This window comes from Ursus americanus, chromosome 6 (genome assembly GCF_024610735.1).
Source record: "Ursus americanus isolate L20-20 chromosome 6, mUrsAme1.1.p, whole genome shotgun sequence".
NCBI lineage: Eukaryota > Metazoa > Chordata > Mammalia > Carnivora > Ursidae > Ursus > Ursus americanus.
In genome coordinates, this window is record NC_142132.1 from 20,154,068 (window position 1) to 20,180,452 (window position 26,385).

Sequence of the window (26,385 nt, forward strand, 5' to 3'; positions counted from 1 at the left end):
TTTGCCACCTAACCCCTTCATTTTAAAGCTCAGTTAGCGGAGGTGGTTTGAGCAAGCATCCTCGGCACGCTAACGGTAGAACATCCAGGGCGGAGTTGCACTTGCCCAGACCAGGACATACGGTCTGCGCTCTGGGTCAGATCAAGGGCCCCGGGGGCAGAGAGCAGGGAGCCTCCGCCCACGAGGTAGTGCCAGCTTTGAGAGGCCAGGGACGCCAGGGTTCCAGGAGCCGGCAGGCGGAGGCATTTGCGGGTTGGTGGGGTCCCCGCGGCGGCTGAGGTGGCTGTGTATCTGCAGTGCCTGCTCTTAGGCCGCCCCTGAGCCACGGGGAGAGACCGGCGCGGACCCCGACGCCCCGCGACTCCCAGCCCAGCGCGTGGGCTCTGCCGGCGCCTGGCTCCGCGCGCCCCGCCTCCCGCCCGGCGCCGCCTCCGCGGCCCAGCTTGGATGGAGTTGGGGTCCTGAGCGTCTGCCCCCCACAGCCGGCCAGCCGAGAGCCCCGCGCTTCTGCCGCCGCTCCGACCCCCTCTCCGCTCGCTGCTCTCCGCTCCCGCGATGGGAAAAGCGGGCGCGAGGCGCGGCTCCCCCCGGGGCTGAGCGCGCTCCTCCCCCGTGCGGGGCTCTGGGTCGTCGGCGCCCCGGGCGCAGGCGGCGGCGGCTCCTGCGGTGTCCCGCGGTCCCAGGGCCCCGGCCCCGGGGGCGCCTGCACCCAAAGCCTCGAGGCCCGGCTGCAGCCACTCCTTTGCCCCTCTCTGCTCGCTCCTTCTACTGAGCAGGGTTTGGCGCGGACGCGAACTGCGGATCTCTGAGAGTGCAGGGCGCAAGATCGGAACTCAGGCAGAGCCGCCCGCCTGGAGCAGGAGGAGTTAAGGCCAATCAACATCACATTGGCTCTTGACAGGCGACTCCGCACACATCTAAGCCTTGCATTGTTCTGGCCACAACAGGAGCGTGAGGAGAGAAGAGGTGATGGGGTTGGAGGCTGATTCGAGGGGTGGGGAGTTAGGGCCGGCTGGGTGTTTGTACAGGGAATGAGTAGATGGGGCTTCTGGATTCAGGAAGTGCTGCAGACTGGAGCCTTTGCCTATCTTCTGCAAGACCTACCTCCATCTCACCCAACCCCCATCTGCTTTCCTAAACCCTAACCCTGAAAACACTTCAGAGTGAGCTGACAAGGTTTGTCCCCCAGCTCACAGGGCTGGGTGTCGCTGAAGACCAGGCAAAGAATTGAGAACAACAAAGTGTCAGGACAGCAGAGATGAAAGAGTTAAATGTCAGCAGGCTGATTTGCCTTGGGGGGACTTTGCCTTCAATCGCTAGACTTCCTGATGGGCTCCAGTTAGACCGCAAAGGTTTGTGGTCATAGGGTAGTTTAGGTGGGAAGTCTCTTCTTTATCTCTTCCTCTGGAGGGGAGAAGTCAATAGACTGTCTGTCCTTAGAGAATTCCCAGTTTCTGGGCACTCACCACCTGCATTACAGAGAGAGAATTCTGCAGCTCTTCTACTAGCATGGGGGGGGGGGTGTGTGGTCAGACCTGGAGCTTTCCAGCCTGAAGATGATCCAGCCACTGCTCTTTGGTGTTATTAGCCCAAGGAAGATAGGATGTTCTAATGACAACAGCCCTCTGCTGTCCCCTCTGTCCGACCTCCTCTAGTGAGTAGCATGAATAAAGACGGTCCCCCTCCTGCTTTATGGAGGGAAGAGAGGGATACCTGGATTACAGGAGGCCCAAACTGGGGAGAGCGGGTATGCCTGGGCTTGGGCTAGACACAGAGCAGGTGGAAGCCAGCCCTTTCGGCCTCTGCAGGGGAGGTTTTGGGTTTCTAAGGAAATTATGCATCTTTAAAATCTGAAAGAACTGTTACAATTTAAGCTGATTATAGAAACTTAACTTCCAGAAAGTTAAATTGGATGCAACAGCTAAAGACCATTTTAAAATCTTCCCAGGCATTGAGAACATTAACAACAAGTAAAAGTACCTTTCATGGTGTTTTCAGTTGTTAAATGTAATTGTGGGAAACATCCCCGGAGAGGTGTCAGTTTTAGTTGTTGGCTCATTGTCAGTTGATACTGAAATTTGTGAACATTTAAAAATAACAATTTACTTTTTCTGAATCCCTTTGGTGTTCAGGGATATGTTGCATTAAGACAAATCATGATAATAGCTGTTCCTAAACTATCAGTTTATTTTGCCTGTTTTAAACTTCCAGTAAATATGTACTATTTCCGATCTGGCCTCTTTTCCCCAGCATTATGTCTGTGAGATTCCTCTGCAGGTATCCTTTTAGCAAGCAGATGCTTGTTTACTAGAGAGTAACGAGGTCTTATGACTATCTTAGTTTGGTTTTAACTTGTTGGTGTGGTCTCACAAATAAAATGTCAAATATATTTTCGCAAACTCCCACTGTGTACTCAGGCTCTCTGCTGGGCACTGGAGAGACATAGATGATGTTAGGAAAGCTATTCCCCAGGTGTTTCTCAGTCTAATATGAGAGTCTTACTAACCAAAGACCATTACATTGTGCTAAATATTGCAGAACGTATGTGCAAGAGTGATAGAACACAGAGCAGGTCGAGGCTCCTATTCTCCAGGCATTGTCACAGGAGGGGTAAGTATCTACTAGCTTTTGAAGGGTGAGTAAACAGCTCACCAAGTATCAAGTTGGGATGAAAACTTGGAAGTTGTTATAGGAAACCTGGTTCGTTCTGCCAACCAGCCTTGACATGTGTTCTCTCTTTTAATTCAGATTCCTTGTCTGTCGTAGTGAGATGTCCTGCACTACCCGCCCTTGTGGGGCTCTGGGTGAGATCTAAAGGGATGTTATGACACACTTCTCATGCTGGCAATGCTGTACAGAGGTGGGCATCATCATTAACTATGAGTGGATTCATCAGTACGTATTTAACACAGCCCATGTGCCAGGAACTGCTCTGCTGAAGGCATCAAGAATGGAAGCTATGGCTCTCCCACTAAGGGTATATTTCTATCTTATGCTTTTTTCAAGATGCCCAGCCTGAGGGCCTGGTAGTTTGTGTGAGGGGTAGATGCAAGAGTGAGGGAACCACTGAAGAAGGAAGGTGAATGTAGGACGCATATATCTCTAAAAATGTTCATTTGCAGATGAGTGATGGAGATGAGTGAAACAAATACAGATAAAAACTCAAACAGCAAAGGTGGGGTGGTTTGGAGGACAGTATGGGCTTTGTAGCCAAATAGTGAGCGGGCTGACGCTTGAGTTCAAGTTTGGCAGCCATTGAATACATTCATATTTGGGGGCAAATGACTGAATCCCTCTGAGCTTCAGAATTCACATCCTGAAATGGAGATTTGTAATTACTAATTGAACCATGTTTGAAAATCACTCGACATGGTCTTTTACTAGCTTGCTTAATAAATAAGATACTGAGCATATCCTCTGTGCTACGTGCTATGGTATTGTGATAACCAAGGACAAGGCTACTGTTTTCGGAGTATTTTTTGTAGGGACAGAGAATATAAGTTAAAGGTCAACGTGGGGCCCCTTAATTATATGGGTTAATATGTAGACAGTAAAGGAAGATGTTGAGCAGATGAAATGGGGTGATGCAGGGTTGATGAGGAGAAATAAAAAGCTCGCCAAGGAATTTTTTGCATAGCCAGTGTTCCATGTGTCATAGTACACGTAGACTGCTGTGTCCAGCAGTAGGAGTATCAGATCCCTGATGATATTTTTGAGGATGATGTTTAAATTCTCACTCTAGCCATTTTAATGCTGAAATACAGAATGTTGTAGCCCTTGAAAATATACACAACTGAGACTTTCTCTGTAGCTCGTGATTGGAAATGTGGACTCGCCCTGGCTTACCCCAGAATATTACATTTGGCACTCTCATCGGGACAGGAACTGGGTCATCTCATGGGAAGGCATCTTCTATCATGTGTGCCTGTCAGAAAATTACTGGCTTTGTAAAGGAGCTGTCCTGTGTCCAGAAATAATGCAAACTGAGTTGTTTCCCTGATGAGTTTGTCCAACAAAGGTCCCAATGAAGAAAAGGTGTCCATTTTCTGAGGGTAGAATTGTGTCTCGTAAATTTGATTTTTTTTTTTTTTTTAAGAAATTGAGGTATAGTTGACATATTAGTTTCAGGGGTACAACATAATGATTCAATCTTTGTATACACTGTGAAATGATTATCAAAACAAATCTAGTTAACATCTGCCACCATACATAGTTACAAAATTTTTTTCTTGTGTTGAGACATGTTAAGATCCATTCTCTTAGCAACTTCCAGATATGCAATACAGTATTATTAACTATAGTCACCATGCAGTACATTACGTCCCCATGAAATTTATTTTATAACTGGAAATTTGTACCTTTTGACCCCCTTTGCCCATTTTGGCCACTCTGCATCTGGCAACCACCAATATGTCCTGTGTATCTATGAACTTTTTTCCCCTCCCTCCCACCCTCCCTCCCTATATATATATATATATATATACTGTATTTTTCTCTATCCATTTAGCCATTAGCGGACAATGGGTTTGTTTTCATGTCTTGGTTCTTGTAAATAATGCTGCAGTGAACATGGGGGTACGTGTATTTCCTCGAGTCTGCATTTTTGTTTTCTATGGATAAATACCCATAAGTACTCACTAAGTAATGTTATTTTTTGCTGCATTATAATGCAAACTGGCTTTATTTTCAGTTTTGCCTCTACATGGTTAAATTCTTCATTTTTATTAATTGGAGTGGGGAATGGGAGGAAAGCATCCATGAATTCCCCGGGAAGTATTTACAGATGGAATGAAATCATCCCTTACTTGACCTTAAGACTTGAGACATTTGTTTAGGTCCATAGACGGTTTTATTGTCTTTTTGCCTTGAATGAGTTTGGAGCTTTGGCCACCATCTTGCAATAGTGAAGGCTCAAACCTAAGACTGACGCTCTGAGGATGGCAGGACGGAGCACACAAAGAAGATGCTGGGTCGCGGCGCTGAATCTCCTGTCTTCGAATTCCCTGTTGGTGTAAACACAAATGTCTTATTATTTAAGCCCCTGTTCATAAGCTGTTTAAAAATTAACTGCCTACTGAATACATCCTAGTTGACACATGTTTTGTCCCTGATATATGTCTTCATCTCATTTTCTCTCTCCAGTGTTGGCTCTTGAGATTGTAAGTAGCTCAAGAAAAGCTTCCTGAGCATGTTGATAACTTTTTACAGATTGCAAAACTAGTATGTTGGGCTATCTGAATTACCTTTTCATTCTCCTCATGGAGTCATGCAGGACAGGGGCTTCTATGGAAATATCTCCTCGTTCCTCAGTGGCAGCTGAGGTGAGCTTATGTTTATTCAACAAAATAGACACATACTGTTGTGCACAGTAATAAATCAGGACTGTTATTCACTATACAAAAGTAATTACTCTTGGGTTCAACTGTGAGCTACCGTGAGCTTCCTGGGAGCATTTCAAATAGGATTATAGTAGCAAACATGAAGTAGCTCAGAGCCTTTGAGCCTTTGAGTTGATAGAGGTCTGCCCTTTTTGCTCTTGGCTGCTGACATGTTTGTTCCCCAACAGCTAGGCAAGAGAGCTCCCAGGAACTGGATTTCAGTTTTCCTGAAGTGGGGATAAGGGAATGAGTATGAAAAATCAAAGGGCCCATACAGTCATGGGTAATTAAGTGTTCTGAGAATGAAGAACTGAAATGTGCTGTGTGGTAAGGGCATGATACTTGAAATGCTTTGAATTTATGGACTGCTAGTGCCAAGTGGCTAGCGTTCTCCTTTCTATCTTCTAATAAGTTTAACCTGTGCTCAGATTCCCAAAGCCCGACCTGTCACAGTGTAGCCCTTTCCTATTTTCTGCTTTTTCCCAGGCTATTGTGATCTGAGAGTTTAGGAAACTTGGAAAATGGAAAATGGGAAAATGCAGATATGCTACAGGTAAATTTTATCTACTGTTCTAATACTCTGTGCTGCGTATCTATTCACCTACATACGTATCTTCCCAACCCACTCAACACTCCTAGACTGCTTACCTTACCTAACCTGCTGTCTCACTATACTTATCCATTTACCCATCTATCTTTTCAAAATGTAAAGATCACCTATCAATGAAATCAATGAAAATTATCTATTTCATGGCTTTGCTTAATGTTAACCTTAAATTTGAGTTGAGGGGCTTTAGCTCAAGGTATGGTATTTGTTTCGTTGTTGTTATGGTTCTACTGGGGAAGCGGTCCTTACTGTGATACTGATGAGAAGGACATGCAGATGTGATTTTGTCAGATCTTAATATTTATTTATTTATGAGAGAGAGAGAGAGAGAGAGAGAGAGGGAGGGAGGGAGAATGAGAACAAGCAGGGGGAGTGGCAGGCAGAGGGAGAAGCAGACTCCCCACTGAGCAGGGAGCCAGATGCAGGACTCAATCCCAGGACCCTGCGGTCATGACCTGAGCTGACGGCAGAAACTTAACCAACTGAGCCACCCAGGTGTCCCTGTCAGACCCTTTAACAGATGATGATGATGATGATGATGATGATGATGATGATATTGGAATTGATTATGAAGAGGTTGAAGAATTTGTCTCTGAGGTTGTGGAAGATTTTAAAATTAGCTCCATATAGAATGATTCATTTATTTTTTATTTTGAATTTATGTATTTTCTCTCCATGCCTGATATATTCCTTGTCTCTCTTACTCCTCTAGTGTTTACTCTGTGTTAATACGTACTGAGCCCAATGCTAGGCGATATGATGGAAGGCATGTTTGGGTTTCAAAGAAGTAAAAGTCTAATCCCTGATGAGAGAAGCTTGATTTTTGCCTCAACAAAAGAAAGAAATCTCTAAAATATTGTACTGGGTTGAATAATGTAACTCCTAAAATACATGTTTGCCTGGAACCTGTGAATGGCACTTTATTTAGAAATAAATTCTTTGCAGACGTAACCAAGTTAAGATGAAGTCATACCAGATTAGAGGGTAATTTAGACAGACACAGAGGGAAGAAGGCCATGTGACAACTGAAGCAGATTGGAGTGGTCTAGCAGCAAGCCAAGGATTGCCAGCAACCAGTAGAAGTTAGGAAGAGGCTAAGAAGGATTCTTCCATGGACCCTTCAGAGGGAGCATGGCCCTGCTGGCAACTCAGTTTCCAACTCCTGGCCTCCAGCCTATGAGAGACTAAGTTTCTGCTGTTTTAAGCCCCCCAGTTTGTGGTAATTAGTTATGGCTACTCTACAAAAGTGATACAAATGTTTTGCGTTTTAATAGGACATTTAATTTAGGAATATAGAACATTAGGAAAAAAGAAAAAAAATCACCCACACTTCTATGTGTGGATCTAGTCTCTTTCAGTCCTTCCCTAGTGTAAATCATATTTACTGGTTGTGATCATAATGTGATATTTTTTGTTTGTTTCTGGTGGGCCATTATCATTACTCTCTGATCATTCAGCATTAAATCTTTTTTGGCAAAACTCTTTGGGGGGACCCTCTAACAACTGTCACATCTGCAAATGCCTGGGCCTCACTTTCCCAGCATCCCCTGAAGCTCACGACCAGTCACCCACACACACCTCACTGAAAGCGGCTGATGGGATGATGCAGAGACAGAGCGCCAGAAGCTGTGCCCAGGTGAGGAGGCAGTGGAGCCCGTGACTCTAGGTTCTGGTGCTGAGGCTGCCCGGCCTGCAGGCTGGGGTGTTTGGGTCTGGGCTGCGGCAGCCATGGTATCATCCCGGGATTAATGTATCACATTCCTGCACGGGTGGCCCCCGCCCTGGTTTTCTAGGTCCCAGGGAATTACCTAGTGTATACTTTTGGGGATGAAACTAATGAGAGTGGCTCTCTAGTGCTTGTAGGGAAAATTCTGGCTGATTACAGCATTGTGCTTTTTAAATCTAACGTTGTACTATAAGCGAATTCTGTAACGTTACATATCTCTGACCTGTTAGAAAAGTAGGTCATTTCAAAACAAACCTGCAGCGGATATATTTGTGTGTATAACTTCTTTTTCCCTTGCATTATTTTTTGGTGAATATTCCAAGAAACATGTCCACTGGGTCAAAGAGTGTGAACTCCGTATGTCACTGTGCTTTCCTAAAAAGTGGTAACAATTTGTACTGCTTCCAGCAGTAGATGTATAAGTAAGTGCTAATTTTATTGCATCTTTATTTATATGGGAGGTATTATCAATGACAAATCTTTCTACTATCCTCCTGGGTGAAAAACAGCACCTTAATGTTTTAATGTTCATTTCTGTGATTACTAGTGAAATAAGATTTTTCTCTTATTTTTTTAGTAGTTGGGATTTCCACTGATTTTTTCTGTTCACCACGCAAGAATGTAAAGTAGACATATATAAACATATATAAACATGGGCTGAGCTTCTCAGGAGGGTTGCAAGTCCAAAATCACTGCACCTATTTGAGCAGACTGGGCAACTTGATGATGTCCTGATGTCAGGGCAGGGGATTCAAGAGGTATAGTGAAGTCTTTCAATCTTGAGATTTTTTTTTTGTTTTGTTATTATTATTCTTGGGAGAAAGGAAATGCAAAAGAAAGCATGCTGTGCCTGTAAGTGCTAAGCTTAAAGTGGCAGAATCAACAAGGAAAAATTCTTTCTCTTATAGGTTTTGCTTTGATGTTCCTGGTTTTTTTTTTTTTCTTATATATTTTCTTTTCGTGTCCTAAGAACTAAATCCTGGTAACATTTCTGTAATAGTCACTTTCTGAGGAATGCCTTTTAAGAACCAACAAAGTTTAGCCTGATGTTTTTCTTCCTTCATCTCGAGTCTTGCGATCCTGCCTGTGTATTCTCAAGGCTGATTTCTCGCCAGTGGGTGGCAGCCTGTTGCTTTCAAGAGAGGCAGTTGCAAATGTGGTAGAGGGCAGGTGGGGGGAGAGAGTATGGCGTATAAGAGAGAACTGGCATTCAGGGGCAGATAAAAAAAGGCTGTTGGATCACCTTGATAGCAAGATCAATTTGGCAGTTTGTTCGAACAACTTTAACTGATGACTGATTTATAAAAACACATGCTGCATAAACCTTAGGGTTACTCCTGGGACATTCTTTTTTTTTTTTAAGATTATTTATTTATTTATTTATTTATTTATTTATTTGACAGAGAGAGAGAGAGACAGCCAGTGAGAGAGGGAACACAAGCAGGAGAAGTGGGAGAGGAAGAAGCAGGCTCCCAGCGGAGCATGGAGCCCGATGCGGGGCTTGATCCCAGGGACCTGGGATCAGGCCCTGAGCCGAAGACAGACGCCCCACTCCTGGGACATTTTGGGGGGCACCCTACTGAAGAAACTGTTATATATGTATTTTTTTCTGCTTCCAAACTCTCAGGAAGAGATTTGATTTCATCAGAAAGTACGGGCACCTGACACTCCCCTGTTACATCACCAGGAGTTCATTACCCTGAGTCAGAGGTAAGTAATAACAAGGTAATCTCACACTCCTCTTGCTAAGAATAAGGTTTGCATAAAGCTTGACCATTTCACCCATGTTGTAAATAGTGGGCCTGGGTGAAAAGGGAGGGTTTCTTCTAGGTTCCCAAAGGAAAGGAAGTTTTAATCATTCTATGAAAAGGTTTGGGTGAATTGAGGAAGTGGAATCCCCAGGGCTATAAAGGTCTATACACTGGTTAGTAAAGTTGACCAGTTTGTCTTTGCTTTGCTGGAAGCCATTCTAGAGGGAGGTAAGGAGCCTCTGAACATGGAAAGGGTGACAAATGATGAGGACATAAGCTGAGGTTCTTGATCCCAATTTATCACTGGTCAGCTGAGGGACTGGAGGCATCCTGCACGTCTCTCTGGGCACCAGGTTTTTTCAACTACCAAATAAGAGGATTAGACTGGACAGTCTCCAGGGCCAATCCCTGCTCCAAAATTCTGGGAGGCTTATGGGTGGCTCAGTCAGTTAAGCGTCTGGCTCTTGATCTCAGTTCAGGTCTTGATCTCGGGGTCATGAGTTCAAGCCCAATGTGGAGCCTACTTAAAATAGAATAAAATTCTGGGAGGCTTCCATCTTTCCTGTCTCTAGCTTCTCCAGGCAATCCAACCCTCATTATCTTTAACTATTAATCTTTCCTTAAAATAGGCTCAGCGTACATAATGTGTTGAATGTTTTCCTTACCTATCTCTCACTGAGAACATCAGCATATCCCTTACCTCTATCTTTTCCATGAGTATTTTGCTGCACGGGAGGGTTCCCCTGGTGCGAAAGTCAGTGACCTCAGAAAGTATCCTCATTGACTTTTTGTGCTTCCTTTAACTGGCTGAGAGAGCCCTCTGGATTGCCTGCTCAGGCTGCTAAAAGCCAATACATTCAGCCAACAAGTATTTAGTGAGCACTTACTGAGCTCCAGGTACTCGCCACATGTAGTAGTGCTCTCAAGGATCATCTGAGAATTTACCTTTTCTTGTCTGAATACGAGTCTGTCTGCATGGGTGAAGACCTTCAGATTTTTAGAACTTCTCTAGAGGCGGGAGTTGCAAGTAGGGAATAGACTGTCCCTCCATAGACCCTTCCCCGCAGGTGCCCACCTTGGTTAAGCAGGATGTTGAATCAGAAGGCACCGTGCTCTGAAGGTGAATGCAGCCGAATCCTGAGCAAAGGGAGCCTTTTCGTAATCTCCTTAGAAAGCTGTTTACAGAGATATGGAGAGCTACATGGAGGCACATTCAGACACCATGTGGCAAAGAGACACACACTCAGAGATGCACTTTAGTAACTTGTAGGACTTTTTTTGTGTAATATTTTGAAGCACCATTGAGGATTTGTTTCCTCGTCCCAGAAGTGCTTTTCCTTGGGACGGTTTCCAGGTGGGCATGAGGCACAGAGGGTGAAAGTCGTGTAGCCTCAGAGGAGAGAACACATTAGCTTTCAGCAGAAATAGATCCTACTAAGTTTTCCTTCACGTGACCCTGCGGTCTTGGGGAAGTAATAACAATAACAACAACACAATAACAATGGAAGGGTCACTTTGTTTGGGGGTATTTTCGTTCTGGAGAATGGAACAAAAGACCCTATAATAATGATGCCTTATAGTCACCAATTTATCACACACCCATGAACTCAAACCTGTCATTTATAGTGAGCTTTACATGCATAATGTCATTTGGTCTCCAGAGGAACCCAGTGGGATAAATTCTATATATCCTCATTTTGTAGGTGTGGAAACTCAGGCACAGGGAGGTCAGTTGAGTAACTTTCTCTGGGTCGCTCAACTAGTAGATTAAAATTCTTGTCTTACTTGAGTCTGTGCTCTTCACCACCCCAGCACTGCTTCTTTGACTAAGAGAGAGTTGTAATTTTAATGTTCTTATTTTAAAGGTGAGAAGACAGAGAATCAGAGAGGCCAAGCACCTCAGCTAGGGCTCTACAGAGATAAACTGAAGCTTTGAATCTGAGTGTCTGGTTCCTGGTTGAAGCCTACCTTCTCTACAGAGATGGACCTTTGGTTCATTCCTCAAGCTGTAAGTGAACTTGATACTGTGAGATTGGTGATTCTCAGGGTAAGGACCCAGAACTACAAATAAACAGCAATGGTCAGGCCATAACTTTCCTCAGAGGCAGGATTTTATTCTAAAAGATGAAGGGGTTGGAGGCATTTTCTACTTCTCTCTACTCCTGTTTGTGTCTCTAGGAACTGGGCATCTGCTCTTTGTACTACCTAGACTACTGGTACCTAAAAACTCTTGAATTTATCCTGGCAGAGTGTCCAGAATGTGTCCTGGTATCCCAGCCCTGGGAAGAAATGACCTGGCTTTGGGAGGATCTATTTTCTAAGCATGCCACGCTGGAATGACAGTCACTGGATGGGCAGCCATCTTGGTCATAGTGCCTCATTGTGGGATCTGCTCCACTCCTCTCCCTAGCACCTCAGTGTAGACAGGACTTTGGCACAGGGTGTGCGAATGATGTCTCCCATCAATTAACCATTAATCAGGGGTTTATGGAGCAATTATCATAAGCTTCTTCCTGTGACAGCTTCTGTGGTGGTTACAAAGTAGGTGTTCCTATATTCAGAGGTTTATGATTTAATTGAAGAGATGATTAAACTGATCAACTAATAAGAAACAATCAAACCAGAGGTTAGAGGTTGGTAATGGGGTGACTGAATCTGACCAGGAGATAACCATCCACCCCTGAAATATACACATATAAAGCTTTAAAAATATCTTGAAATGAGTTGGCAATAGTTAAATGTCTGAATATCTCACATAAAAATTTTTGCATTTCTAGGTTCTATTGTAAAAAGAGAGAGAGAGAGAGAGAGAGAGAGAGAGATCTGGCCATGCTGAGCATATGTACCACACAGAAATAATTGGTAGGGCTGAGTAGCAACTCCCCTTAAAACAAGACTTATGCTATTCCATTCTCCATTCTGTTTAAAATCTTCAAATCTGGCCCTCTTGATTCATTAAGATTATCTGCCTGAATGTTGCCTAGCCTTCTAACTCTCAGCCATGCATAAGCATCAATTAATAACAAAGCTCAGTGATAAATGTCTTAGGAAGTTGAGGAGGGAAAGTCATTGAGGGCTGGAGTAGTCAAGGAAAGCTTCATGAAGGAAGGGGTAACTAAGCTGAACTATAAAAAAGTCAGGATTGAGGTAAAAGGGGATGCATTGTTGGAATGTGCTTGTGTGTAGGGAGGATTAAAAAAACAGAACAAAAGATAACAGAAAGTTTAAATTCTGAATGATTAAGGGCCTGAATACGAAAAGCAAAATTTTTAAACATTTAGAAGAAAATAGAGAAATTATTCATTTTATTAGAACGGGGAAGAATTTATTTTAATGATCTAAAAAGCTCAAACCATAAAGGAAAATATTAAGAAATTAGACTTCACTAAATTAAAAAAAACCTGTCCGTCTAAAAATGCAGAAAACAAAGTCAAAAGGTGAAGACAAGGAGAGTATTTGCAATGAATAAATTAGAGGATAAATATCTCGAGTTTATTAAATAAAAACTCTCACAGATCAACAAGAAAAAAGATAACTCCATGGAAATGTGTATAATATATATAAACTTTTCATTGTCAGAAAGGAAACACAATGGCCAATAAAAAATGATAAGATGCCAAGCCTCAAGAATTTTGTTTGGGAAATGCAAAGTAAAACAATCATGATGTATTATTTCATAAATATCATATTGGCACAAATTTAAAAATGTGACAATTCCAAGGGGTTGGTAAGGATGTTGAAAATTAGTACTTTACACATACTACTTATGGGAAAGGGACTTGGTACAAAACCTGAGGAGAAGATATCTTGTATTAAGTTCTTGTTAAAATGTCTAATAACAGCATGAAGGACTAGGGAGGGAATAAAAGGATATTGTTCTAAGGTTCTTATGTCATACATGAAAGGCTATAGTATTTGAAGATATGTTAGAGATGCATATTTTAACCACAGAGTAACCACTGACAAAATGAAACAAGGATGTATAATTAAGGAGCCAAAGTGGAGCTAGGACAGAATATAATAATATTCTATTAATCCAAAAGAAGGCAGGAAAAAAAGGACAAAGAAAAGATGCAATGTATAGAAAATAAAGAGCAAAGATAGTAGGTTTACACATAATAATGTTGATAACTAAATGATCTCAATACACAATTAAAAGTGGAGATTGTAAAACTGGCTTTAAAACAAAAATCTAGTTATATTGAATTTACAGGAAACACTTTTTACAAAGATAGATTTAATGAAAAGGACTGAAAATATATTAAAAACACCTAATACAATGAGTAATCTTGAGAAAGCTAGAGTCACTACCTAATATCAGAAAAAATCATCTTCCCACCAAGGAAGATTTCCAGGGACAAAGAGGAAAAATTCATAAAGACAAAAGGGTTAATTCATGAACAAATCATAACAAAGCTAAACCTGTATGCCTAATAACATAGACTGAAAATACATAAGGCAAAGTTTGGCATTAATTAAGGAGAAATAGATAAACCTAGAATTATGATTGGAGATTTCAAAATATTAATCTAAAATTTGGTTTAATAATTGCTACAGGAAAATAGTAATAATATAAAAGACTGAACAGCACTATTAACCAGCCCAACTAATTGATGTTTATAGAGTACAGTGCTCTATAAGAGTAGAAAACAATCTTTTCAAGTGCAAATAGAACACTTAAGATGACCACATGCTGAGCCATAAAACAATTTTTGGTAAATTATGAAGATTGAAGTAATACCAGAATGTTCTGTGACCACAACAGAAGTAAATTAGAAACCAATAACAGGAAGATATCTTGGAAATTCCTGAAACTTTGAATTAAGTAACACACTTCTAAATTATTAATGGATCTAGGAAAAAATTGCCAGGGAAAATAGTTTTAGCTGAATGAAAATGAAACAAAACTTCAAAATTTGTGGTATGCAGCTAAAACAGTGATTGTGGGGAATATATATATGTTCATATATGCATAGATTGGAAATTTATAAGAATTCTATTGCAATTTTAACTCTCAGGCCCAGGGGATGAGATTACAGGACAATTACAGTGTATGTCTTGAAATTTCCTATGTTTTTCCCATCTCCAGAAAGACTGCATTACCTTAATAGTCAGAGAAAAATGGTATTATTTAAAAACTAAAATTCATGAATAGTTTGTACCTTTCCCAGTCTCAAACAGCTGGCTAGGGAACGGATCATTTCAGATTTCTGCGTCTCCGAAAATCCGTATCTTTACCACTATGCTGTGCTAGTTCTTTGCAATAATCTTTAGGGAAACACCTGTCCTTACTTAAGCACACCCATAGTACAAAAGTTCTTTTTGTCTTCAATCACTCAAATTTATTTCTTGTCCACTCATGGGGAGGGCAAGTGAAAGGAGCCTGAAAATAGTACTCTCCTGTCCTAGAACTAACATTCACGTTCCACATCTTTTGGGTATTTGTGAACATTTTAGTACTTTTGGGTGTGCGAGTTGCAAGTGATGCTTATCAATAAAATGCATTCAACTTAACACACCTGCATTAGAAGAGTTCCGAGTGTGGATGTATTCTCTACATGAATGCCATTGAATCTTTCAGCAGAGACCAAGTTGCTGTGATGGCAGAGCCTAAGAGAAAAGATCCACCAAGTCCATTTGAGGTCCTTGGAGCTGTCCTAGTCCTCCCCACGCCCACCCCATTCCTATGACCTGCTTATACAAATATTTCTTGGATTTAGGAATATACCCTGGTATCATTTCCTATTTGCTTAAGTTAGTTTTGTTACTTACATATCAAAAGAACCTAATAGCCACAATCAAGCTCACCCATATTGGGGGTTGGAATACAGATTGTTCGAACTCCAGGAAGGGCAACTGTTTATATTCACTACCAAATGGTGTAGATGATTGCTGCCCAATAAGAAATTATCATCTGTAGATGTTTGTTTTGAAGAATAAAAGAAACATTTCTGTAAATTTTCCCTTGTTCATGTTTGATAGATTTAAATGTTTTTTTTCTAGATCACATTTATCTTATTTTTAATGAAAAAGAGACATGTTTTATTCACTTAGAACTTTCCTTCCCTCCTCCACTTTTCAATTGCACATTTCCTGGTTCAAAAATCATTCTAGAGTTTTCTTGACAAGACTTCCAGTTTTCAGAGATTTTCTAATAAGATTGAAGTTTGGATAAGAGACAAGAAAGGGAATGTGTGCGTTCCTCACCGTTCCTTCACAAGGAATGGAGCTGGCTCTCAACCCAATTAGTTTTGCAGTATTGAGGGATTCTACAGAAGTTACTGACAACAGTGGGGTTTTCTACATTCCAGAAGATCATGTTACTCTTGAAATTCAAAGCACCAATCCCAGTTCCCCTGAGAACATCTGCTATTCATTGCTAGCGCTGTCAGGTGCTTATTTCAGCTCTTACTCTGTTGTGAAAGCATCTGCATAGCTCCGTTTTTGAAGCTGTTTATTCTGAAATGACATGCTGGAAGCATAGGACAAATGGGGGGGGGTTTGCTGAAAGCTACAAGTTAATTTGATATTTTTTCTGCTCTTGAATGAACTTTCTGATGCCTTCACCTTGTCACAGTCTGAAGCATATCAATTCATTACATTTGGGAAAAATACATATTAATGTGTTCAGTAAGTAACTTGGGAAGAAATGCATTTATCTTATTTTACCAAAAGCTGATGGGCATGCATTTCCTAATCTGAATAATTTACTTAGAGGAGGGTGATTATGATCATACAGCTTGGATTGCATCTGTCTCAGGTACTTTTGCAGTGCTTCCTGGAGAAGTGATTCTTTTTAATGCATCCATACCCTTTGCCTTGTTCAATTAGTAGCTCCTTGAATTATTGATTTTATGGTTTAATTTGCAGTGGTGTCATCGGGCCAGCTTTACGGGCATATGCACCTCTGCAGTTACTTAGAAAGGCTTCACACTTGGTTTCATACTCTGCAGTTGCTATCTTGAAATTCTGGGCACGTTTTGAACAAGGAGCTCTGAATTTCCATTTTGTATTGGGTCGCACAGATAATGTAGCCTGTCCTCAGTGTCATTGAGCTGTAGGGATATTGGACAGGGCTAGTCAGAGTGAAATAATGAAATGAGCACAGTGTTTAGTCACTGGTTAGCTGTGTGACCTGCAATAAGTTTGGCTTTTGGTTTTCTCAGTAGGAAATAAATAAATAAAGTAACTACCCCTACTTACTCCCTAATTCTTATGATGCTTAAAATGAAATGGTACTTGTGAAGATACGATGCAAGCTCTTATGATTAATATGTGTGTGTGTGTGTATACATACATATGTAGTCAAGTTATGACTTTGGAATAAGTTGATTAGCATTAAAGTATTTGTGGCTGGGAAATATCTGTTGTAGAGGAAGCTGTTTCATTCCAGCTTTCCTGCTAGAAATTATCATTTACTGAACTTTCTTAATACCTATACTTTTTCCATATTATATATTGTGTGTATGGGCAATATAATGACTATTGTTTTAGTTCAGCTCTCCGCCTTGCCTGTACAGTAGATCGCCTGACATCTTAGAGAAAAAGGTATCAAAGGCCAGATCTCAACTGAATAAGAATCTGAAGAGGAACCCAGGATTTCGCATTTATTTTATTTTGCTTCATTTTGTGTTTAGTGAAAGGAGCATGAGATTTGGTATTGGATAGACTTGGTTCTGCCTATTTTGTTAACTGTGAAAATGGGGAAAAGATAAGAGAGAACTTACAGAATTTTTGCAAGGCTGCAAAAGCACCTTTGTAAAGTGCTCAGTCTTGTAGGACCTCAATAGGTGGAGATTATCATTATTAATTTTTCATATTTTTGTGTACTCTTGTTTTGTGAGTGGTGTGTGTGTGTGTGTGTGCGCGCACAACTGGATTGTAAAGTCTTTGAAGTCATAAACTGTGGTTTCTCTTCCTTTTAATTTCCTATAGCTTCCAATACAGTGTAGAACATTAAACAAATGGGTTCATAAAAACCATTTTTTGATTGATTTTTTTTAACAGATAAAATTAAAAATCAACTCAGCTCTGTCAAATGCATTTAAAAACACCAAAATTGTATTCTGGCAGACTCACCAAAGATTTCAATAAGATACCAAGAGCATTTGCTCATCTGTGTCTAGGTGACGGAGACATTTTTAAAATAATCAGTCTGCGGAGCCCATTTGTTTAGAAATTCCATTTGGAGGACTGCTATGTTCGGTCTGAGTCATTCCGTGCTCTACAGGACTGCAACAAGAAAGCTGTGCATGAGTTTTGAGGACAGTGCCCGGGTATAATTTTTGAAAGGACAAAGGCAGGTGCCATGTTTTATAAACTGGAGGTACTGGAGTAGGAGTGTGGTAGAAAGCATTGCTCAGGAGAGAACAGGACTGGGGTACAGCTGAGAAGCCAGAAGTCATTCAACAGTATCAGAATAACAAGGAATGTGACTGGAAAGTGAAGGTATCTAACAGTCAATACTGAATCTTACCTTTCTGGAAATCCCAGTAAGAGTGGTTTCGTCTTAGTTAAGCGTTCACCGGTTTAGAGCAGAAGACTAAGAGGTAAGGATGAAAATACACAAGTCTTTTCTGCTCTAAGTCTAGATTTATCTTAGAAATGAAACAGAACTGAATCTATAGGTGGCAGTTTTAGATGGGCTGTAACTGGCCGAACCAGTCTTATAACAAATGTTCCTCTGATTCTTGGCTTTTCTTTTTTCTTTCTTCCTTCCTTCCTTCCTTCCTTTCTTTCTTTCTTTCTTTCTTTCTTTCTTTCTTTCTTTCTTTCTTTCTTTCTTCCTTCTTTCTTTCTTTCTTTCTTTCTTTCTTTCTTTCTTTCTTTCTTTCTTTCTTTCTTTCTTTCTTTCTTTCTTTCAAGATTTTATTTATTTATTTGACAGAGAGAGAGAAAGCCAGCGAGAGAGGGAACACAAGCAGGGGAGTGGGAGAGGAAGAATCAGGCTCCCAGCTGAGCAGGGAGCCCTATGTGGGGCTCAATCCCAGAACCCTGGGATCAGGCTCTGAGCCGAAGGCAGATGCTTAACGACTGAGCTACCCAGGTGCCGCATTTGGCTTTTCTTTTTAAACAGGGATATTGAAAGCTTTTACTTGTTTGTTTGGCTTTGTTTTGTTCTGCATCTGAACTTATCTTTATGATTTCCCAAATTCGCAGTTTTTCCATATTTGGTTACAAGATTTGGGAGAAATGGTTTCAAGGGAAGAAAAAAGAAAAAATGGTGGATTTAATACACTTAGATGACTACCATATGATATTGAGATAAAATAATAATAAAAAGTAATAATTTTTAGCACTTATTAAATACTTCAATATGACAGGCACTGTGCTAAAGGCTGCAAATCAGTTATCATAATTAATCATTTTGCAAGCCTATGAGGTTTTGGTATAGAAATTCCTATTTACACAAGAAGAAACTAAGGCCCAGAGAGGTTAAATAATTTTGCTTACTGTGTATAAGGCATCACTAATCAATTTATATTGTTTTGTTTTTGTTTTTTACATAAATGAATTCATCAGTGAAGCCCTTTGGGCTTGGATTTTCTTAGTGGAAAACTTTTTTACCTATGAATCAAATTCTTTAATAGTTCCAGGTCTATTAACATTTGCTACTTTGTTTTGTGTTTGTTTTGGTAATGTGTGTAGTTCAAGGAATTTTCCATTTCATCTAAATTGTCAAATTAGTAAGAAAAAGTTGTTCATATTATCTGTAGGATCTGTAGTGATGTTCCCCTTTCACACTGATAACTTGTTTCTTCCCTCTTTTCCCTCTTTTTTTTTTTAACCAATCTACTTAGAAATTAATCAGCTTTATCGGTCTTTTCAAAGAACCAGCTTTTGGATTCATTGATTTTCTCTGTTTTTCATTTTATTGCTTTTCACTCTTTATTGCCTTGTCTTTACTTTTGACTTAATTTGCCCCTCTTCTTCTTAGCTTCTTAAGGCAAGATATTAAACATTGACTTTAGAGGTTTCTTCTTTTCTAATATAAATGTTACAACTATAAATTTATTTCTAACCACGGCATGAGTTACCTCCCACAAATTTTGATACTTGGGTTTTCATTATCATTTCATTCAAAATATTTTCTAATTTCTTTGTGGTTTCTTCTTTGACCCATGGGTAGTTTGGAAATACTGTTTTTGTTATTTGTAGTTTTGTTGTGATCGGAGAACATCCTTCTTTCATACTTTTTTGGGATTTAAATTTACAAATAACTACTAACAAGTCCTGTTTCACTCAGAACACTTCATGTTTATGTTTTTTTGGCATTCCATCCATTTACCATCCTTTTCCTCTTTCAAAAGTATCCCCATGTGGAGATAAAGTATAAGGCCATACTATATATGACCTGCAAACTGTACATTATCCCCCATAATTCCAAAAAGTCCAAAGCAAACATGATCCTTCAGTCCTTTCAGAAACCGATTTGGCTAAAAAGGGAAAGTCATCAAAACTTTGCAAACCTTGGTTTCTTTATTTGAAAACGGGGTAATAATTACTCCTGCTTTGTGATATTTTCTGAGGAATAGAGAAGAAAGTGCCTCTCTCTCTCTCTATATATATATATGAGTATAATAATTTCTTAGTAAAATTTTGTCAGTATCATCAATATTTGGGTGATTTTTCTGCTCCAGAAACTATGCCCACACTTGTCTATACTACCTTGTTTACTCTTCCTAAGTCTAATTACCTCCATTTTATAAATGAGGAAACTGAATATTCATGGAAATTGTACTTGTTCAAGGCTATATACTGAGTAAAGAACAGAAATTAATTACATGGTCTGTCTCATTTCAAAACTTACCTTGTTCATTTTTGGTTGCCGACTTTGCATTTTTATATCTTTATATCTTTAGTATGTGACATAGCACTTGAGAAGATAGGTGTCAAATACATACTGGCTGAAAGCGGGTTGCCTGAGGATTTCTGTGGACCCAGGAGTCTTTAAATTTCCAATGATAAACTTCTCTTTTTCTCCATTACTTTCCAAAAGGCCCCACAGACATTTGGCTGATGTTAAGGATAGCCTGCTCTTCCCTGTAATATTTGTTAATTAGCTCAAAGGGCTTATGAAACCTCCTTGGACAGTCATTTCAGTATTTGTTCATTCTAAATGCTTTGGGGAACTTCCTTATTTCTGGTCTGAATTTCCTTACCTTTTCCTCGTTTTTATTTTAGCATTTGCTTCTCTCTACATCATGTTGGTTTCATGGGAATATACTTCATTTCAGAACTTTATTTTCAGAACTATTTCGTTCTTCCCTATCCTACCTTCTTAAGATTGGCAGCATTGGAAGCTCTGATGAGTAGTTTTGGGTGATAGCAGGAACTAAGGTTTACGTAGAAGAGAAACTTATATTTGCCTCTAGAGGGCTGGCTGAAACATACCAGCATGAGGCAGTGTCCCCAACTGCTGCCAGATCATTGGAACAGTATACTTGCCTGCACAGTCGGCTCTCTCATTCATACGTAGGGCTTGCCATTGCTCTCCATCCTGAAGTTTGTCACAGGAGGGAAATAATAACAGAGAACAGAAAGAAATCGAGGTTACTAAGCATCCGCCCCCCAACACACTTTTATTTTTAAAGATACACTCTTTTAACTTGCATGAATATGGAGATTTCACCCTAAATCTACCCTCACCCCATTAACCTATTCTCATTCTCCCTGCATTTCCCCATCAGAACATTTTCTGCATGGTCTTTTACTGACTCTTTTCTCACTCTTGTCTATAGGTGAATAAGGATGAGAATATCTATGCTGATAAGACAGTAACTTTATGAATATGATTTGTCACCAAGGGCTTCATAACATTTCATTATGACTGTGGAGATTCACTGACTATTGTCTAAGTCTTTGCTGTGGTTTCTGCTCATAAAATAGAAATCATGCTATTATCATCCGAATAAAATGATATGTATGTAATGATCTTGAAAGGTCTTGAATGTGAACAGCCTTTAAGAAAGGTAAAAATGCAATTTGCTTTACAGGTTTGTGCTGCTTTTCCAAAGTTTGTGTTCTGCCTTGCTTACCTGTTTTTGCTAACCGAAAGAAATCTGAAAAGGATTTTTGCTTTTACAAAAAAAAAAAAAAAAGAAAAGAAAGAAAAGAAAAGAAATAAAAAAGGATGAAAGCAAAAATAGCATTCAGGGATTATTTTGCAGTAAACCTGAGCAGAGACTGCACCCTGAGCAGCAAGAGTGACCCCACCAAACTCCTTCTCCAGGAACTGCGCTCAGCATCTGAGCATCAAGCTGCTGGAGCTGTAGAGTGTGTAGCTTTTGTGCTTTATCTCGATTTATTTTGTGATTCCATTAGCGAGATGTGTTCTAAGGTTATCAGAAAAGCCTAAGAGAAGTTATTTTTTTGAGTTTGGGAGCACTCAAAAAATTTCCATATAAAATAATGGTAATTGCTTTTTTGCTTTATGCTCTTTTGAAAGGCTTAAGAAAGTTTTCTTAGGGAGCTCTACTTTTAGATAATGGGGGAAACCTGTAATATGGAATATTAAGTATATCATTGCCAAATATGGAAAAAAGGAAATTATTTTAGTTAACGATAAACATTGAAGACAGCTTGTTTAAAAGGACAGGCCACATATTGTACTGCAAGCTCCTGCTCACAAGGTTGGAGTTAAGAGATTATTGATCCATTTAATGTTTAGTAGCAAGCTGATTTTTTTCATCAGCTATGTCATTGGGCATTTGTCTGTTTTAGAGGCCAATTCAATAAACATCTTTCATTTGATATTACTTTCTAATGTCGGGTAGCATATGCCTTGCACTAACCCCTGTTTATTGCTACAGTCACCCTGGGGCATTGGTATTCCTACCGTTGTGAGCACTCTCTTTCATGAGGTTTACTTTTCTTTGTCCCTCAGGAGACTGGTAAATCCTTTCTAGTGCAGAAAGGCTTGGGCTGCAGGCACTGAGATAAGGGTAGAGTCTGATTGTATCAGACTCTGCTAACACCTGCTCCACTTGACTGAGGTTCCTATTCTGTGGGATTTTATTCAATATTGTGATGAGGAACTTGAAATAACACATGCTAGTTATCTCTGTGGTGTCCAAGAAGTTCTAATCTTTGAATAATAACAAAAGGAAAATTGTGATAGCATTTAAGTCCTGCAGTCCCTGTGTTTTGAAGCAGATACTAGATTTGAGAAAGAACAGACGTCCAATTCCAAATTACATGTGGGGTGTGTGTGTGTGTGTGTGTGTGTGTGTGTGTGTGTTTAATTTTCCAAGCTTTAGTGAAATTGGAGCCATGTGATTTTTTTTCTGATTTATATAACAAGGGACAGAAAAAGCTTTTTACTAAATGCGATAAAGATGTGCAGTCTGCCTCACCTCCCATGGAGATGCAGCCTGCATTTGTGAAGCAGGAAAGAGTAGAGTTTGAGAGTATAGACCCTGCAGCCAGGTGGCCCGGGTTCAAATCCCACCTCTACTGTGAGTAGCTCTGACGCCTTGGAAAAGGCACCAGATAAGAGCACAGAGATGAAAATGTGGATCATAACACTTCTTTCATGGAATTTTTAGAGAATTAAATGAGGTAAGATATGTAAAATGATAAAAGCAATGCCTGGATAAATACCTTAGGAAAATGCCTGGCTTTACTTCTGAGGATTCCATGTTTTCATTCTTTCCAGCCCAATATTTACTTTTAAAAAAATTAATAAACTTTATTTTTTAGAGCAAATTTAGTTTCACAGCAAAATTGAATAGAAATTATAGAGAGTTTCATATATTTTCTATCTCTGCACGTGCACAACCTCCCCCTATTGACATCCAGCACCCCAGTGACACATTTGTTACAATCGATGAATTTACATTGACAAGTTATTAGCCCCCAAAGACATTTACTTCTTTTACATGTATCCTCTTTGGTTTCAATGATTTTTATCTTGTTCTGAATGTAGAGGCCAAGGGAAGGCTGCCCTCAAAAGTGCCATTTTGGCAAGTTGATTATTTTAAATAAAAGTTACTTAAACAACGAGTACAAGGACACTCAGATACTCCTTTGTGTCCCTAAAAGCAAGAAACAAATTTTCTATATGAAAAATACCTTCCTTGCACTAAGAAGTAAAAAGACATCCTTATCACCTTATCCCCGTCGGACTAAAGCTGAAAACGCTATAGAAACAAACCTTGTTACTTTTTACTTCTTTCTAATCTACTACCTTAGCCTAAATTCTGCTTAGAGCTGCTTTCTAATTAAAGCTTCTAAACACCCATTTTCTTTCTTTCTTTTTTTTAAATTTATTTATTTGAGCAAGAGAGAGAGGGAGAGAGAGAGCAAAAGCGGCGGGGTGGGGGGGGAGGGCGGCAGGCAGAGGGAGAGAGAGAATCAGGCTTCCCGCTGAGCAGGGAGCCCAATGTGGGGCTCAATCCCAGGACCCTGGGATCATGACCTGAGTGGAAGGCAAATGCTTAACCAACTGAGCCACCCAGGGGCCCCTAAACTTCTGTTTTCTTTATCCTGTCAATTCCTGACAAATTTATTGTCTCTGTCTAAAATGTATAAAAACTATCTGTCTTGGTCATTTCTTTAGGTCTCAATTTCATTATTGGACCTCTGTGCACACATAATAAAACTTTAGGGTTTTTTTTCCCTGTCAATCTGTCTCATGTAAATTTAATTCTTAGTCCAGTTGGAAGACCTTAGAGGCTAGAGGAAGAATTTGTCTTCCCATCACAAACTTACTGTTTTCTTGCCTGATTTCAGTGAGCGTTGGGAGCAGGCGATTGTTACCCTAATAATTTAGCAGAAAACAGTAAAGACACAGTTACTAGCAGAGACTGTCCCTTTAGTTTCTATGGTAAGTAGGTGCACATTACTTATATTCATTCAATATTTATGTATTCATTTAACTAACATTTAATGGATTTCTTCTAAATGTGTTAAATAGTGTTTTACTGTTTTAGGTTTGTGGCTGTAAAAGTGAATGACACAACTTTTACATTCAAAGGGTTTATAATCTATTTTGAGAGAGCATGGCTGGTATGTTACCACCCACAAGAGGCTTTGTGGACAAATAAGGTCACGTTAATGTTTAAAGTAGAAATCACAAGGATGGCTAGCACCTACTTTCTTGCTAGCCTTCTGCCCTTATTCCCTGGCCCTAAAAAATCTCCTCAGTTAATTAAATTGACCAGTTATTTTATTTTTTAAAGATTATTTATTTGAGAGGGAGGGAGAGGGAGGAGAGCAAGGGTAGTGGGGAGGGACAGAGGGAGAGAGTTTTTTCTTTTTTTTTTAATTCAAGTTAGCTAACATATAGTGTATTATTAGTTTCAGGGGTAGAATTTAGTGATTCATCAGTTGCATATAACACCCTGTGCTCATTACCTCAAGTGCCCTCCTAATGCCCATCACCTAGTTGCCTCATCCCCCCACCCACCTCCCCTCCAGCAACCCGCAGTTTGTTTCCTATAAGTAAGAGTCTCTTATGATTTGCCTCTCTGTTTCTATCTTATTTTGTTTTTTCTTCCCTTCCCCTGTGTTCATTTGTTTTATTTCTTAAATTCCACATATGAGCGAAATCATATGGTATCTTTCTCTGATTGACTTATTTCACTTAGCATAATACCCTCTAGTTTCATCCACATCATTGCAAATGGTGAGATTTCATTCTTTTTGATGACTGAGGAATATTCTGTTGCATATATTCACCACATCTTTTTTATCTGTGCATCTGTTGGTGGACATCTGGGCTCTTTCCATATTTTGGCTATTGTGGACACTGCTGCTATAAATGTTGGGGTGCATGTGCCCCTTCGAATCACTATTTGTATATCCTCTGGATAAGTAGTGCAATTGTTGGGTTGTAGGATAGTTCTATTTTTAACTTTTTGAGGAATCTCCACACTGTTTTCCAGAGTGGCTACACTGGGAGAGAGAGTCTTTTTTTTTTTTTTTTAAAGATTTATTTATGTATTTGAGAGAGAGAGTACAAGAGTGGAGGGAGGAGCAGAGAGGGGGAAGAGAGAGAATCTCAAGCAGACTCCCCACTGACCGCAGAGCCTGATGTGGGACTCGATCCCACAACCCATGAAATCATGACCTGAGCTGAAACCAGGAGTTGGATGGTCAACTACCTGAACCACCCAGGTGCCCTGACTGGGAGAGAGAGTCTTAAGCAGACTCTGTGCTGAGCATGGAGCCCTACTCGGGGCTCGATTTCATGATCCTAAGATCACAACCCGAACCAAAACCAAGAGTTGGATGCTTAATTGACTGGGCCGCCCAGGCACCCCTCCTCAGTTAAATTTGGAAGTCCAGATGGGGTCCATCATATGTGCATCTACATATTTTCGTATTTCTAACTACTCTCTCTACTGAACCAGAACACTGATTCAGACAATGCATTTTTGTTTTATCCGAACAATTTACACTTAGAATGTAGGACAGATTAATTATGAATAGTGATGCCTATGATGGGTGCTATCTAACCTAATGTATCTGTCCAGATCTCCTCCCTCCCAAATTTGTTTCTCTTTTCCTTATGTCTCTGCTAAAGAGCTGAGGATGGCAAGGTCTGTTTATCTTACACAGAGAGTGGTAGTTTATGGAATTTTGAGAAAGCAGGAGTGTGAAATCAATAGAAGTCCATGGAATGACAGGGAGAAATCCATGGAATCAAGGGAACCCAGATGATCTTCCCTCAGGGTGATGGCACCAAATGTTAAATAACATAAAAATGTCAAGATAGATGTCAAGGAAAATGCCTTGACCATTGTTGACACTGATAAAATCCTGGAGTATCTGTGTATATGCGATACAGGTATTAGGCCACAGTATTTTTAAATAGTGTGATCAAAGTCTTACTTTCCCTGTGACTTAATTGCCCATGCCATAGTGCAAGAGTTAGGATATGATTTATGATACTGAATTTTGGACTGATTAATGTGACGT

At 40.2% G+C, this 26,385-nt stretch overlaps 1 long non-coding RNA gene across 2 annotated transcripts in view; it reads left to right on the plus strand.

Moving 5' to 3' along the window:
- The first annotated feature begins 781 nt into the window (after nucleotides 1–781).
- LOC123795944 (uncharacterized) overlaps nucleotides 782–26,385 on the plus strand; it is a 61,262-nt gene continuing 35,658 nt past the window's right edge. For both annotated transcript variants that reach the window (XR_015724735.1, XR_006780633.2), the window contains exons 1-6: nucleotides 782–966; nucleotides 2,539–2,610; nucleotides 2,749–2,977; nucleotides 5,865–5,931; nucleotides 7,527–9,421; nucleotides 11,328–11,470. This is a non-coding gene — a long non-coding RNA (uncharacterized LOC123795944). The remainder of the gene's footprint in view (nucleotides 967–2,538; nucleotides 2,611–2,748; nucleotides 2,978–5,864; nucleotides 5,932–7,526; nucleotides 9,422–11,327; nucleotides 11,471–26,385) is intronic.